The sequence below is a fragment of the Acanthochromis polyacanthus genome, chromosome 4 (assembly GCF_021347895.1).
Source record: "Acanthochromis polyacanthus isolate Apoly-LR-REF ecotype Palm Island chromosome 4, KAUST_Apoly_ChrSc, whole genome shotgun sequence".
Classification (NCBI taxonomy): domain Eukaryota; kingdom Metazoa; phylum Chordata; class Actinopteri; family Pomacentridae; genus Acanthochromis; species Acanthochromis polyacanthus.
Window position 1 is genome coordinate 2629630 of NC_067116.1, and position 16455 is coordinate 2646084.

The 16455-nt window shown below is 41.9% G+C and overlaps 1 long non-coding RNA gene across 1 annotated transcript; it reads left to right on the forward strand.

Annotated features, from left to right (window-relative positions):
- The first annotated feature begins 564 nt into the window (after nt 1-564).
- On the forward strand, nt 565-11247 carry LOC127533550 (uncharacterized). Its single transcript, XR_007941289.1, has 2 exons — nt 565-812; nt 10964-11247. It is a non-coding gene; the product is annotated as an uncharacterized LOC127533550 (long non-coding RNA).
- Nucleotides 11248-16455: the final 5208 nt, after the last annotated feature.

Genomic DNA, 16455 nt, shown 5'->3' on the forward strand with positions numbered 1-16455 from the left:
CAGAACAAACATCAGACGGATGACAAGCTGCTGATGGAAACTCTGAAGGCTTCAGGCCAGAAATTATTGCCTTCACGGTGAAGAAATGGAAAATTTATCGTCCGTTAAAACAAACAGCATTGACTGGAAACAAACTGCTTGTGGGTTTCTCCTCCTAAATGAGGAAAAAAAAGAAGAGTTTCTAAACAGTTTACTGTTATGTTACAGATTTACCCTGTTTGTACTGGGAATACCTCCAGAGTTCCATAGAGGAGGGTCCAGATTTATCACTTTAATGGACTTTTTCCATCATTTCTGAGCTTCAGAATTCATCAGTCCACCAGGTAGAACCGTGATATTTAGGAGGAGAAACTGACACCAGATCAGTCTGAATCCATCCAGGAGTCACAGAAAAGTGTGGTTTGGAATCCCGTCTATTGGATGATTGTGGTATCTCATCGATCGCTGAGGATGAACTGGTTTTATCTGCTGTGTTGGTTTGGCTTTAGTGAGAAGAACGAGCCTCCTGTTGGGTGACCTCCAATAGGAACTCATCTGCTGCTGGAAAACCTCATCTACTGCTGGAAAACATCATCTGCTGCCAGAAAACATCGTCTGAATCCCAACCCCCCCTACACACTCCCCCTACACTACCGAGTGTCACTCCAAAAGAAGTCACACTCAGCTGTGGAGGGCACCTATTATTGAAGGGGGAGGGTATAAATACGATCGTCAGGAATGGGACGCCCTGTCGCCTCACCGGAAAACGGAAGACGTCATCGCCATGGTAACAGAAAGACGCCTACTGTCATGGCTGTAGCGCTGTGGCACAGGTTGCTAACAAGGATCGCTGCTGCTTCCAGAAGACGAAAGCATCCCACTTTTTTCACTCACATGTTTTCCAATCCTATTATCTGGCATTTCAAATCCAACAAATGAATGAATGAATTCTGTCAGTTGTGTTCAAATTTAAGGTGTCAGGGGGTGCACAATTAAATCAAACGTCAGCAGAGAAGAAGATTTGTTTCTTTTGATTTATCTTTTTACACCACTCTTTGTGATGTTCTGTCAGTGTGAAAAAGGCGTGGGAGAAATAAAGGCATGTGGAACTCACATCAATATGTTGTTTCCTCCTCCATTTGACGTTGCACTTCCTGAAAAAGTTGTCCAGAGTGAGCATCATGCAGACTCGCTATTTAAGGGCTGAACAGTCCACTCTCCCTCCGCACTACGCGGTTTGGGACGGCCCTTAATATGGAGGCCCTCCACGGAACGCGCAAACGGAGGGTAGTGTGTAGGGATAGTGTGTAGGGGGCGGTTTGGGATTCAGCCTTCATCTACTGCCGGAAAACATCATCTACTGCTGGAAAACCTCATCTGATGCTTGAAAACCTCATCTACTGCCGGAAAAAATCATCTACTGCCGGAAAACATCATCTGCTGCTGGAAAACATCATCTGATGCTTGAAAACCTCATCTACTGCCGGAAAAAATCATCTACTGCCGGAAAACATCATCTACTGCTGGAAAACATCATCTACTGCTGGAAAACATCATCTGCTGCTGGAAAACATCATCTACTGCTGGAATTCTTCAGCTCAGAGTCCTGTGGGACAGAAACACTGTGAGGTTGTTTTTTTCCTGTGAAATGATCAAATCCATCATGTTCTGAATAAATCTCCACCACAGACCGGCTGCTCAGTATTTTATGTAAAACAAAGGCTATGGAGAGAAAAGTTTGATAAGTAGGATGTTTTCATGAAGCTACAGATGATCAATGAGCTGCAGGTTTGTGGTCTGTTGGTGTTTTATTGCTGCTGTTTGTCATCCAGACTGAAGGTTTCAGGAATATTCAGATACAGACCTGAATAATGAATTTATTAATACTGATGGCAGATTGATGCTGAATTTAATGAAAGAAAAACACCACAAAAAATAAAGGAGCAGCTCAAGGAACATGACCAAGAGTCAAGCATCTAAAGTTCCCAAATCATTTAGTCGTTTATTTATTTGTTTCATTATTCAGTCATTTATTTATTTATCTATTTATTTGATTTATTTGTTTGTCTATGTATGTTTTAACTCAGTAATTGTCTGGATGTCTTGTGGAGATCTTATTGATTCCGCTGAATGAAGACTGAGCTCCAGATCCCACCTGAAACTCATGAGGAGTGATTCTCCTGGAGCTCCAGACCTCCTCCCAGGCTTAGGGTTAGTCCCTGGTCCTCCACACCTCCTGATCCGTCAGACTGCTCCTCCACCACAACTCCTCCTCCCAGAAGACCCCGTCAATCACCACCAGTATAAATCTGCAGCTAAACTCTCAGTCTGGGCAGCTGGTTAGATGAAACCACTTCCTGGTGCCTCTTTGTGATCTGTTTGTACAGGAGGTCCTCCACTTACGACAGAGTTCTGTTCCTACTGATCTACATAAGTAGGTTTCCTCCGTCAGTTTCAACGCCGGTGAAAATGTAAACAAATCCGTTCTGTGCATCACGATATCCATCAGTTCTTCATAAAGTCATGAATGCCAAAGATTTTCATGCATGTATGAATCATGTTACTGGAAGATAAATGATTCATACATGGAAGGACCTGTTTTTACAGCCTGACCCATGTTGGTCGGTGTTTCTGTTCCCAGCGTTTTATTCTGTCTAATTTCATGTCCATGGAGACGGCTTTCCTTTTCCTCCAAGAATCAGAAGAGTCTGACTTACGCTGGGAGCCATAATGAAGGTAAAAAGTTAGTGAATGTAGCACAATCCAAGGTGGAGTACAACCAGAGAATGGAAACAAAGCCGTCTGATAGCGCCGTGTGACGACGTATTCATCCACTCTGCTCATCAACTAGTTCCATGTAACCAGTTCTGATGTAACGATGACACGCTGTAGGTCGATGACATCATAAACCGAGGACTTCCTGTATTCCAGTTTGGTCTGTAGGTTCTGTATCCACTGAGGGATGACTACAGACATTTAGAGCTTCTGCTAGCGGCTGCTAATTCTGTTTGAAGCCTTCAGTCTTAGTGGCTCCTGTTAGCAGTCTGCTAACTTTGGTGAGAAGCTCCTAACTTCAGTTGTTCCATATTGTGTGTTAAATGTGTGTTCTGAGGCACCAGCTTTGTTTAGTTAGTTCTGTGCTCTGTTCACTCGTTTATTAGCTCCTGTTACTTGTGGTGGTTGCTGCTGTTGTGTTTTTTGCTAGCCTTGTCTTGGTTTTACTAGTTCTCTGATTTAGCAGCATCCACCAGCGCTGTTTTCTTTATATGATCTCTGTTCTTTTGTGTTAATCTGCCACTGATCAATAAATTGCTTCACTAAACCACCAACATCTGGTGATTTTGTTGACCCTGGAGGTTGGATGGTAGCGCTGAGGCTGCTCTAAAGCTGGACTCTGGGATCAGTCATGTGGGTTCTACAGCGTCTTGAGACAATTTGACTGTAATTGGTGCTATATAAATAAAATTGAATTGAATTGTAGCAGGACATAAAGCTGACGGTATATTTATGGAGTAAGACTGGGGGAACATAACGGCTCTCAGACACGTGGAAAACCTTCACGCTGTTCAGATTAAACACTGAAACAGAAAGATGTTTGTTGTCATCTGGAGGCAACAGTTGGATTTATTTCGTACTTCTGTCTTTATTGCAGACGGAGCTTCTAGTAAACCATGATTAGTCCCTGATGTTGGTTTGTTTTACTGAGGAGCTGTAACCACAACGTTAACAAAGTTTTATGAGGCTTCCACCTCATAAAACTGATTTAAATCAGCAGCAGCGAACTTCAGCTGCTGAACATTTCACAGGTTTTTTTTTTACATGGTGTCAGGAGTTGACAGTTTCTAATCAGTCCAGAACTTTTTAGACACTTTTTGAAAGTTGTTTTATATGCATAAACAGAAATCTGTGCAGTTTTAATATGAATATTTCCCTGTCAGTGTTTCTACTCATGAAAGAATCTGAAAAACCAAAGCATGTGCAGTCATGACGTTTCCATCTGAACCTGTGTAAGTTTTGCTTTATTTCTTTATTCTACTGATGTCATTAAATGTTTTGGGGGTTAATTATCTGTCATGAGGAGAGTGATTGATTATTGAAGGTCTGGTTATTAAAACACGGAAACAGTGAACTGTGCTCATGTTTAAGTGGAGCTTAAACGAACATAAATGTGATTTTTCTACATTAAAAAATCTGCATTTTAATATCAAGAATCTAAATAGTTTGATTTAAAAGTTTGTGATGAACTGAAAGATGAATTATTTCTGTACTGTGAATGAATTATTATTAAAACTCTCCGAAATCTGAAACAACATGAGTTCATATTTGATGTTTTGAGGCTTAATTACTCATCATTTTTTTATCTGTTATCTTTATACATTCACACATTCCCTGTAACATATTAAGCTGTTTTATTTTCCTACCTTTCCTCCGAAACCAGAGCAACCCTCTACAGCTGAATATTTAAATATCACTCTGCTTTTTTATAAACTGGTATCACTCGTTGCCATGGTAACAGAGCAGGAAGTAAACGTGTTTCTGTGGACATGAACTCCGTCGTCTTCATTCTGTGTTGTTTGGCGTCGCTGTGATCTGGATGTGGAAAAAAAGGATTATTGATACTCTGATAATAAAACACAGAGAGGAAGCGTCTCCATGGCCAACAGTAATTTACCATCCTGCCAACAGCCTCTTTTTTCTTGATTTCAGTCCACTAAACCAGATCGGTGTGTTTTCTGCCTCTGGCCTCAAACTAAACTCTGATTACAGTCCTCAGACTCCTCAGGATGTTTTCAGATGTTTGTTGTCTGAAAATGTGTTTTATTTTTCTAAAATCTGCACTGATGTGTTTCTAATCGCTTAACGTTTGATTGTTTGAACATTTGCACACATCGTTAATGATTATTGAGGTTAAATCTGAGACTGAATGAGGAGTTTACTGTAGTAAATGTAAACGATCACTGATCCAGACTGGTTGAGATTTAATCAAAGCTTTATGATGCTCTAATTCAGTCTCCCATTTGTTTCCTTCCTGCATAAACTGTAGAGTCTCGCTGCTCTCAGACGTTTTAAGTGTGATGATCAGATTTAGCTGCTGAAACGATAAAACAGACGAGTTTTTCTGCAGGACTAGGTGTTGAACAGAAGGGAGATGATTTACAGCCTCAGTAGTTCATCTGATGGAGCTCAGTTCTGTCCTGTGGTAATAAAAGATCTACACTAGCAGGCTTTAGTCTGGACACAGCTTCTCATTTAATCTGTATCTTCAGGACTATTTACAATGTAGACTTCACTGAAGGCATCAAAACTATGAATGAACATCTGGAATTATGGAGGAAACAAAAAAGCGTTAAATAAGTAGAACATGTTTTATATTTAGAGTTCTTCAAATGATTCAATTTGAACTAAAAATGACCAATAATGATTCAAAATATGTTCAAAAACAACGAGTTAAAACAAACTGAAGTTAGTCCAAAATGACAACCAAACCTGTTTGAAACTGCTCAAAATGTCCCAAAACATGTTAAAACGCTACCAAGTTACTCAAAATATGTCCAAAATAGTTAAACCTGGTTTAAAATGACCCAAAAGAAGTCCAAATAACCTCCCAAAAAATCTAAAAATTTGTTAAAAAATTGCCAATGACTCAAATCTGTCTTAAATAATTTAGAAAACCTGTTGAAATTTGTCCAAAACTACTTTATTGGAGTAATGACTTAAAGTTTTTCTATAATGAATTGAAAACTTGTGTTCAGTGACTGGAAACGTGTCCTAAATTACTGAAAAATCATCCAAACGGCTCACAATGGGAACCATGCATGCAGAGACCATCACACCTCCTCCTCCATGCTTCACAGTGGAACCATGCATGTAGAGACCATCACACCTCCTCCTCCATGCTTCACAGTGGAACCATGCATGTAGAGCCATCACACCTCCTCCTCCATGCTTCACAGTGGAACATGCAGTAGAACCATCACACCTCCTCCTCCATGCTTCATGGTGGAACCATGCATGCAGAGACCATCCATCACCTTCTCTGGTCTCACAAAGACACGGCGGTGGAACCTGTCGTTCAGTATATGCCTTCTTTAACCCTTTCCTCAGGTTAAATCAGGACCAGCTCTCCGTTTAAAGGGTTAGATTCTATCTGCCTATTAGTATTCACCTAACAGGTTTCAGCAGAATAATTAAGCTGGAGTCGAGGAATACTCGCCTAGTCCTAACTGTCTTCTTCCCAAACGTCTTACCCCTCTTACTCCCAATAAATACTCTCTTACTAAGCAGCCCACCTAAGTAGTAGAATTGATTTATTGACCACGTTTGTTAACAACAGCTTCCTCTTAAAACTGTGGCACTTGTTGATATTCCTAGGTTCGTTTTAGAGGTTTGGATAACTACCTCAGGGGTAATGTTTAAATAACTAGTTGGATTAAAGTACCTTTAAGAACCATTAGATTTAATGCACACAATCAGCTTAACTTTTACCACTATGCAGAATAGGTGAATCATAATCATTTCATTAGACTTCTCTTAAATGCAATATAGCGTTTTATTAAGCAATTATTAGCAGGGGCACAGCATTAATTCATGATTAAACAATTTAATTATTTCTGATTATAAATTATACTAAAGTAACTAAATTGAGCATACCTGACAATCTTCTCTAATTATTAAATTTAGGAGAGAGGACGGACAGCGCGGCCAAGCTGTTTCAACCCGGTCTTGACCTGCATCTGGTTGAACTCCTCTGTAGACCAGTAGACTCGGTACGAAGTCTTCTTTGTGGGCAGAGGGTGTTCTTCATAGGCAGGGGGAGTGGAAAGGTCCCGATAGCCAATCGTTGGTCTGGCAGTTATCTTTAGTAGCAGCTGGAACACAAGTGCGGGCGTCTCAGCTGTCTTCTCAGTCGGATGGTGGTGGTGGAAAGCCCCCGTCTCATCAGGCTGTGGTGGGTCACTGGGTCCTCCAGCCCCTGGAGTGGAGCAGCCCTCTGCTGCTTCCTCCTGTGCCTCTCTGGATGCCGTAGGTGCTGTCTTCTCTTCATCTCTTTGGACAACTGCAGACCTCTCAGGACTCTCCTTTCAGCAGAGTGTGGTCCTCGCTTGTTGAACAAAGTTAGAACAACTTTGCTTCCAACGATGTTCTCAGCGAACTCTGGAGCCTAAGTCCTGCGTTGTCCTCCCGTCTCTAGGGCAATAGATGCGGTGAAGAATCTTCAGAACTCCGGCCATGCTCTCCGGCAGCTCCCTTGCAGCTCTGGCGAGCAGCATCTCTCCCCTCCGGGGGAGAACTCCGAACTCAGTGTCTGTGTCTCTGGGTTTTATACCGTAGCTCGACTTCAGCTTAGCACATACACATTTCTACACACAATTCTAACTAATAGGTACGCCCAGGTAATTAATTCATAGGTTTAAGACACAACCTTCTTCCTATTACACATACATCAGTTACACAGAAATCATGTTTTTCCAGCAAATACACAGCATCCACCTTCCGTTGTTAACACACACACACATTGCTTGAGACATGTTGCCAAGACCATATTTGGCCACAGAACTTCCTCAATGTCCTCCTTTCTGCAGTGTCATGGTGACTTCTGCTTTTTGCCCTGCACACAGCTCAGAACAGCACAGATTACTTCCATTCAAAACTCATTTAGTTACACTGAATCACTTCTTATAATCATTCTTCTTAGCATGATCAAATAACTTATTTTAAATCATTCTCTTCTATAGCAATCATCATTTCCAGAATATATATCAGCCTATTAAAATCATTCTTGCATCAAGCATAAGCATAATCATGTGGTTAACTTATATAGTTTCTCATTTTAACTTTTCATTGGTTTGCTTAAAGCTTTTATTTAGGTGGTGGTTGCTCCTGGGATCTCAAATAACTAGGCCCCACTTGACAAACCAAAGATCTCACATTTGGACTCATCAGACCAAAGCCCACATCTCCACTGGTCTAATGTCCATTCCTGGTGTTTCTGGTCCAAACTAATCTCTTCTGCTTGTCGGTTTTCCTTATTTGTGGTTTCTGAGCAGCTGTTGGACCATAAAGGCCTGATTGGTCAGTCTGCTCTGAACAGCTGATGTAGAGATGTGTCTGCTGCTAGAACTCTGGGTGGCATTTATCTGGGCTCTAATCTGAGCTGCTTTTAACTGGACATTTGTGAGGCTGGAGACTCAGATGGACTTCTCCTCAGCAGCAGAGGAGACTCTTGGTCTTTCTTTCCTGATGGTCCTCATGGAGACAGTTTGGTTGTAGAGCTGGATGGTTTTAGAGACTGAACTTGGAGATACAAAGTCCTGGTAGGTTCCTGGATAGTTCCTCGATGGTTCCTGGTAGGTTCCTGGATAGTTCCTCGATGGTTCCTGGTAGGTTCCTGGGTAGTTCCTAGATGGTTCCTGGGTAGTTCCTAGATGGTTCCTTGAGGATTCAGTCAAAGTTTTTCCAGTGTTCTGGACAGACTGACCTTCAGTTCTTAAACTAATGATGGACTGTCGGTTCTCTCAGCTGATTGGTTCTTCCATAATATGGATTCTAACAGTTGTCCAAAAGGGCTGTCAGCTGTGGACCAACCTGACTTCTGATGGACCAACCCCATTGACAAGGAACACCTGTGAAGTGGAACCATTTCAGGTTCTACCTCATGAAGCTCATCCAGAGAATAACAAGAGTGTTCAAAGCAGGAACCAGAGAATCTAACATATTAAACATGTTCTGACTTATTTCACACTTTGTTTCCTGCATAATTCTAGATGTGTTCCTTCATAGTTTGATGTCTTCAGTGAGAATCTACAAAGGAAATGGTCATGAAAATAAAGAAAAAACATGAAATGAGAAGTTGTGTTCAAACTAAAGACTGGTGCTGTACGGGTCATCCCATCACTGGAGGACATTTTACGTCCCACTCATACTCTATCTGGAAAATACTGAAACATGCAGTTGTTGTGTAAATGTGCTTGTCCTGAGGTCAAATCTAAAAAAACAGCAACACAATTACAGTGACAACATGATATAAACAGTTTATTATTGGAGCCTAGTTACTGTATTAAACAATAGTCCGTATTTTTTACTGTAGAGGCTGTAATTAATTAGAAAATGATTAACTGGTTAATCATATTCCAATACTAAAGTTACTGGAAGCTGTAGAAATCATATTTTACTTTGATTTTACATTAAAATAGCATCATGGACATCCCATTTCTGTTTTCTTACAGTACCAGAACCTGTTTCCATTCCAGCTCCATTCTTATTCACCGAGTATCTCCTGACTTCCTCCAACATCTGATCCAAACCTCTGCTTCCACAGCAGATTAATATCCTGATCTGAGGAACTGTGTTCAGATTATGGACTCTGTTGTTGTAACTCCTGCACTCGTCCGGCTTGTTTTTATGACCTCAGGTTACTTGTGGATTCAGCAGCACTGATCTGATCCCTGAACAGTCTGCAGAAAACCTCAACTCTAAAGTGAGCACTAAAAGCAGGTAGGGCAGCTCCATCCATCACGGCTCTGATTAAAGTCGAGTCTCCGACGCTCCTTCAGAAGCCCTGCAGGACCAATTATGTCCTTCAGAGTAAACACTCATTTATCTCCATCATGTTCTATGAAGACGAGCATCAAGGAGCAGAAACCACACAGACAGCAACAACTGAGAAAGAAATATTAATCCTGAGGACCTGCTACCACTTAATTAAAGTCTAATTTATTGATTTAAATAAACCTTTTCAGCACTTTTACTGTTTGGTTTTTTTTGCCTGAATATTTGTATTTACAGAATTTACAGAATATTTCAGAAAAGCAATGGTTCTTTAAAAGGTTCTCTGGTTCTTCAAAGTGTCATCAACAGTAGAAGAACTTCCTTATTGAGAAGATGGCTCTTCGTGATGTTAGGGAGTGACAACATCAAGAACCATCTTCTAAACACGGCAGTAAAGTTGTGGAACAAAAAGATAAAACTTTACTTCAGAAAACTTACACAAACGGGACGGTTTGTGATGTGTGGCAAATAAACTATTAAAAGAAGTAGACAGGAAGTAGACAGGACGTTAGCACTCCACTGACTGATATTTCTGTCTTATATAAAACTAGATCTTTAAAAAAAGCAAAATTTGTCCTGTTCGACTCTAGTCACCCTCTTGCTTCTGAATTCAGGGTGCTTCCATTTAGATGTAGGTTTCAGGTGCTGAGATGTAGGACAGACAGATTTAAAAAATCGGGTCCCATTGGCCTTCTTAATAATGAACGGTTTTAACACCTTTATAATGCACTCTGCTTTGTGGTCATTTTTAACTGTCCTTGGGTTTTGTCTTTATCGCTGTATCTTATTGCATTTTAATTGATTACTGTTATTGTTGTTGTTTCTTGTTGTGTGTTTTATTGTTGTGTATCACATTTCACTATACTGGATTGTTTGTTGTTTTTGCTGCTGGCTGCTCCAAAAATTGCCCTGCGGGGACAATAAAGATTTCTTGACTTGACTTGGAAGTAGACAGGAAGAAGGCAAGAAGTAGACAGGAAGTGGGCAGGAAGAAGGCAAGAAGTAGACAGGAAGTAGACAGGAAGAAGGCAAGAAGTAGACAGGAAGTAGACAGGAAGAAGGCAAGAAGTAGACAGGAAATAGACAGGAAGTAGACAGGAAGAAGACAAGAAGTAGACAGGAAGAAGGCAAGAAGCAGACAGGAAGAAGGCAAGAAGTAGACAGGAAGAAGGCAAGAAGTAGACAGGAAGAAGGCAAGAAGTAGAGAGGAAGGCTGAATCCCAAATCGCCCCCTACACACTCCCCCTCCACTACCGAGTGTCACTCCAAAAGAAGTCACACTCGCAGCTGTGGAGGGCACCTATTACTGAAGGGGGAGGGTATAAATACGATCGGCACGAATGGGACGCCCTGTCGCCTCACCGGAAAACGGAAGACGTCATTGCCATGGTAACACAAAGACGCCGACTGTCATGGCTGTAGCGCTGTGGCACAGGTTGCAACTAACAAGGATCGCTGCTGCTTCCAGAAGACGAAAGCGTCCCACTTTTTTCACTCACATGTTTTCCAATCCTATTATCTGGCATTTCAGATCCAACAAATGAATGAATGAATTCTGTCAGTTGTGTTCAAATGTTAAGGTGTCAGGGGGTGCACAATTAAATCAAACGTCAGCAGAGAAGAAGATTTGTTTCTTTTGTTTTATCTTTTTACACCACTCTTTGTGATGTTCTGTCAGTGTGAAAAAGGCGTGGGAGAAATAAACGCATGTGGAACTTACATCGATATGTTGTTTCCTCCTCCATTTCTACGTTGCACTTCCTGAAAAAGTTGTCCAGAGTGAGCATCGATGCAGACTCGCTATTTAAGGGCTGAACAGTCCACTCTCCCTCCGCACTACGCGGTTTGGGACGGCCCTTAATATGGAGGCCCCTCCACGGGAACGCGCAAACGGAGGGGTAGTGTGTAGGGATAGTGTGTAGGGGGCGGTTTGGGATTCAGCCGAAGAAGACAAGAAGTAGACAGGAAGAAGGCAAGAAGTAGACAGGAAGAAGACAGGAAGAAGGCAAGAAGTAGACAGGAAGTAGACAGGAAGAAGACAAGAAGTAGACAGGAAGTAGACAGGAAGAAGACAAGAAGTAGACAGGAAGTAGACAGGAAGTTCAAGCATATGGGTTCTATAAGATATCTTTAAAGAATTTGACCTGTAATTGATGCTAAATAAATAAAATTGAATTGAACTAAAGTAGACAAGAAGTAGGCAAGAATTAGACAGGAAATAGATGGGAAGAAGGCAAGGTGTGTTCTGTTTGACCAAGAACCAGAATATTAAAAGCGTTTTCATGGAAAGAACCCAGAAATCCTTAGATTTTACTTTATTTGCTTGAAAACTGTGATTATTAAGTCCTGTTATCAGGATAGAACCAGCTGGATCCACAAACTATCTTGAAAATGTTTCCTTAAAGAACTTATCTTTACTAAAGCTGTGTGGATCAAAAGTCATGGTGCCCAAAGGAACCCTCTTTTTATGGTTCTTTGAAGCACTTTTGGAAGTTCTCTCTAGAGAACCTCGTTTGTGGAACTGAACATAGTTTCTTCTCTGGCATCATTTTGGTGCAGTTGGTACCTTCATTTTCCTGAGTGCATTTCCATTAAACCTGTTTCCTGTTTGGTGACAATAAAAGATAATAAAAGTGAAGTGGTTTTTTGAAGTCAGCTGCAGGTCAGATTTAATGTCCCATTGAAGCCCGTTTCTGTCCATCCTGATGTTCTGCCTCAGATGTGGGGAAATTACCTCCTATTTTTACGCCTCTTTGGTTTCCAGGTGAACCATTATGTGGCTCAGGCCTCACTGGTTATCGTCACTCAGAGACACTTCAGCTTCAACAGAAACACAATTTAATTTAAACCAAAACAGCTCATTTCATTTTCCCCTCGCTGTACTGCAGGATAAGATCTATACCAGGGGTGTCAAACTCCGTTCCTGGGGGGCCACTGTCCTGCATGTTTTAGATGTTTCCCTCTTACAACACACCTGATTCAAATAATCAGCTCATCATCAAGCGCAGCAGAAGCCTGATAACGAGCCTGATCATTTGAATCAGGTGTGTTGGAAGAGGGAAACATCTAAAACATGCAGGAAAGTGGCCCCCCAGGAACGGAGTTCGACACCCCTGATCTATACTGTGATATTCTGTCTTTTGTTGTCGTTTTATGTCTTTTTGTTGTTTTAGAATTGAACAGAATCACTTTATTCATCCCCGAAGGGAAATTCAGTATTATGTCTTGTTTTTGTCGTTTTGTGTCTTGTTTCTGTAATTTTCTGTCTGTTTTTTGTTGTTTACTGACTCGTTTTTGTCGTTTGTGTGTATTTTTGTTCTTTTTTCCAGCTCTCTTTGGTCAGTTTTATGTTTATAAATTGTATTAAAATCCTCATAGAGCAGCAGTATTGTCTTTCCTTTTGCTGTCCTCATAAAGAATACACATTGCCGCTCTACAGAGCTTAAAAGTGATGAATAGTGGGACTCTAAAGCCTCTAATGGACCCAGAACCGATCATATGCAGTGTCCTGACTCAGCAGTAAAATGACTGGAGAGGCAGCAGACTGAGCAAAGTGATTAAATTTATTACCAGCTGGATTGAAGCCTCTGACTTAGTCAGCGAAGCATCCAGGACCTTTACCGCTTATTTATGGAACTTCAGGCTGTGTTCTGCAGCCTGCTTCAAACCTGCAGCTTTCAGGATATTTACACCTCAGAACCACCAGGTCTTAGCTTCAGATCAAAGCCTCACAGGTTAACGGGCAGCTTCAGCCGGCCGAGTACTAAAAAGGACCAATGCTGAAAGTTTCATATTGCACACACTTTTTAAGATAAGGTATGCAGCCTGTACATTTTTAGGGACCTCTAAACACCAACTTTACTGTGAAACCATTTTTTTCATTTTGAACAACTGGATTGAAACTAAATACTGTTGAATTATGGAACCCAAAATTACATCTTGTATTTGCTCCAAGCAAATCTCCTGCAATATTTAACATAAAATGATACCAATGCACCACATAGTACTTTAAGTATGAACCTGTGCACCTGTTAGGCATTTTGTCATATTTCACTGTGGTTACCGTGGTAACGAAACCAAACAATTGCTACAAAGATTTTCGTATATAACTCAGCATAGAATGAAGTTATCAAAAAAAATAGGTGCATTCTACAGAGCCTGTACTACCAGCACGCCAACAATGGGAAGTTTTGGTCAAAAGCCTAAGAAGATAAATTAAGGGGTAGTTTATGTGTGTCCGAAAATCAAGTTTTGAGAAATCAGCACCTAAAGTTTATGATTAATGAAGACTGATTATATGAGAAATCAAATAAAAAAATCAGGAGAAAGAACACATGTTTAGGTATATGATAATCATCTTTTTTAAATTTGACTTTTTCACCCAAATCTATCATATGTGAAGGTAAAGCTCCCCCTTAAATTAGTGCCTGAATGTTTCCTGATTGTAGCTGCAGAAATAATCTCACTTCCTCCTAACAGAGTCAAAGTGAGAGGCAGACGGGCATTTAATCTCATGAGTGTTTTTGACATTCAGGAGGTTCAAACTGCACCTCGTTTTATGAATTAGCACCGTGTAGAGTGGAGCTGGAGTTCAGGAAGCTTTTCAATACATGGAGGTTTGATATTTTCTGAAGAACTCTGCAGATATAAAACGTTCACCTTCACCTGGAACGTTTCCCTTTTACTGAGCTTTGTGGACACGAAATTACAAAATAAAAACTTTTTCATGTCAAAATGAAAACAGATTGTACTGAGAGATGAAGCAAGAAAGAGACCAGAGAGGGAGGCCACCAAGACTCTATGACTCCTCTGAAGGAGAAAGAGACGAGAGAGAGAGGCCACCAAGACTCTATGACACCTCTGAAGGAGAAAGAGACCAGAGAGGGAGGCCACCAAGACTCTATGACTCCTCTGAAGGAGAAAGAGACCAGAGAGGGAGGCCACCAAGACTCCTATGACTCCTCTGAAGGAGAAAGAGACCAGAGAGGGAGGCCACCAAGACTCTATGACTCCTCTGAAGGAGAAAGAGACCAGAGAGGGAGGCCACCAAGACTCTATGACTCCTCTGAAGGAGAAAGAGACTAGAGAGAGAGGCCACCAAGACTCTATGACTCCTCTGAAGGAGAAAGAGACCAGAGAGGGAGGCCACCAAGACTCCTATGACTCCTCTGAAGGAGAAAGAGACCAGAGAGGGAGGCCACCAAGACTCTATGACTCCTCTGAAGGAGAAAGAGACCAGAGAGGGAGGCCACCAAGACTCTATGACTCCTCTGAAGGAGAAAGAGACCAGAGAGGGAGGCCACCAAGACTCTATGACTCCTCTGAAGGAGAAAGAGACCAGAGAGGGAGGCCACCAAGACTCTATGACTCCTCTGAAGGAGAAAGAGACCAGAGAGGGAGGCCACCAAGACTCTATGACTCCTCTGAAGGAGAAAGAGACCAGAGAGGGAGGCCACCAAGACTCTATGACTCCTCTGAAGGAGAAAGAGACCAGAGAGGGAGGCCACCAAGACTCTATGACTCCTCTGAAGGAGAAAGAGACCAGAGAGAGAGGCCACCAAGACTCTATGACTCCTCTGAAGGAGAAAGAGACCAGAGAGAGAGGCCACCAAGACTCCTATGACTCCTCTGAAGGAGAAAGAGACCAGAGAGAGAGAGGCCACCAAGACTCTATGACTCCTCTGAAGGAGAAAGAGACTAGAGAGAGAGGCCACCAAGACTCTATGACTCCTCTGAAGGAGAAAGAGACTAGAGAGGGAGGCCACCAAGACTCTATGACTCCTCTGAAGGAGAAAGAGACCAGAGAGGGAGGCCACCAAGACTCCTATGACTCCTCTGAAGGAGAAAGAGACCAGAGAGAGAGGCCACCAAGACTCTATGACTCCTCTGAAGGAGAAACAGACCAGAGAGAGAGGCCACCAAGACTCTATGACTCCTCTGAAGGAGAAAGAGACCAGAGAGGGAGGCCACCAAGACTCTATGACTCCTCTGAAGGAGAAAGAGACCAGAGAGGGAGGCCACCAAGACTCTATGACTCCTCTGAAGGAGAAAGAGACCAGAGAGGGAGGCCACCAAGACTCTATGACTCCTCTGAAGGAGAAAGAGACCAGAGAGGGAGGCCACCAAGACTCCATGACTCCTCTGAAGGAGAAAGAGACCAGAGAGGGAGGCCACCAAGACTCCATGACTCCTCTGAAGGAGAAAGAGACCAGAGAGGGAGGCCACCAAGACTCTATGACTCCTCTGAAGGAGAAAGAGACCAGAGAGGGAGGCCACCAAGACTCCATGACTCCTCTGAAGGAGAAAGAGACCAGAGAGGGAGGCCACCAAGACTCCATGACTCCTCTGAAGGAGAAAGAGACCAGAGAGGGAGGCCACCAAGACTCCATGACTCCTCTGAAGGAGAAAGAGACCAGAGAGGGAGGCCACCAAGACTCTATGACTCCTCTGAAGGAGAGACAGAATGTAGTGAATAAATGTTCTTAAGACAAAATCTATAAAAACTAGGAGAAAAGAATGTTTAAAATATTTTAAATCCCAAATAAGTCTGGAGTTCCCCTAAAATCCCATTTTTCTCTTGTCCATCTGATGACCAAACTGGAATTCTAATAAAACAGAATCTAATTTAAATCTACTTTTTATGGTTTTATTTTTTCATTCATGTCTCTGTAATTGTGGAACATTTTTAATCAACATAATATTTTAAATTATTATTATTATGGACGGAACATTTCCCACAGCCTGTTAGCAGAACCTGGTGATGATGTTTGTGTTATTTTGTGTGTCGTTTTTGTCATTTTATGTCTTCCATCTATCCATTATCTACACACCACTTTATCCTCACTAGGGTCATGGGGGGTGCTGGAGTCTATCCCAGCTGACTGAAGGTAGGAGACACCTGGACAGGTCACCAGTCTGTCACAGGGC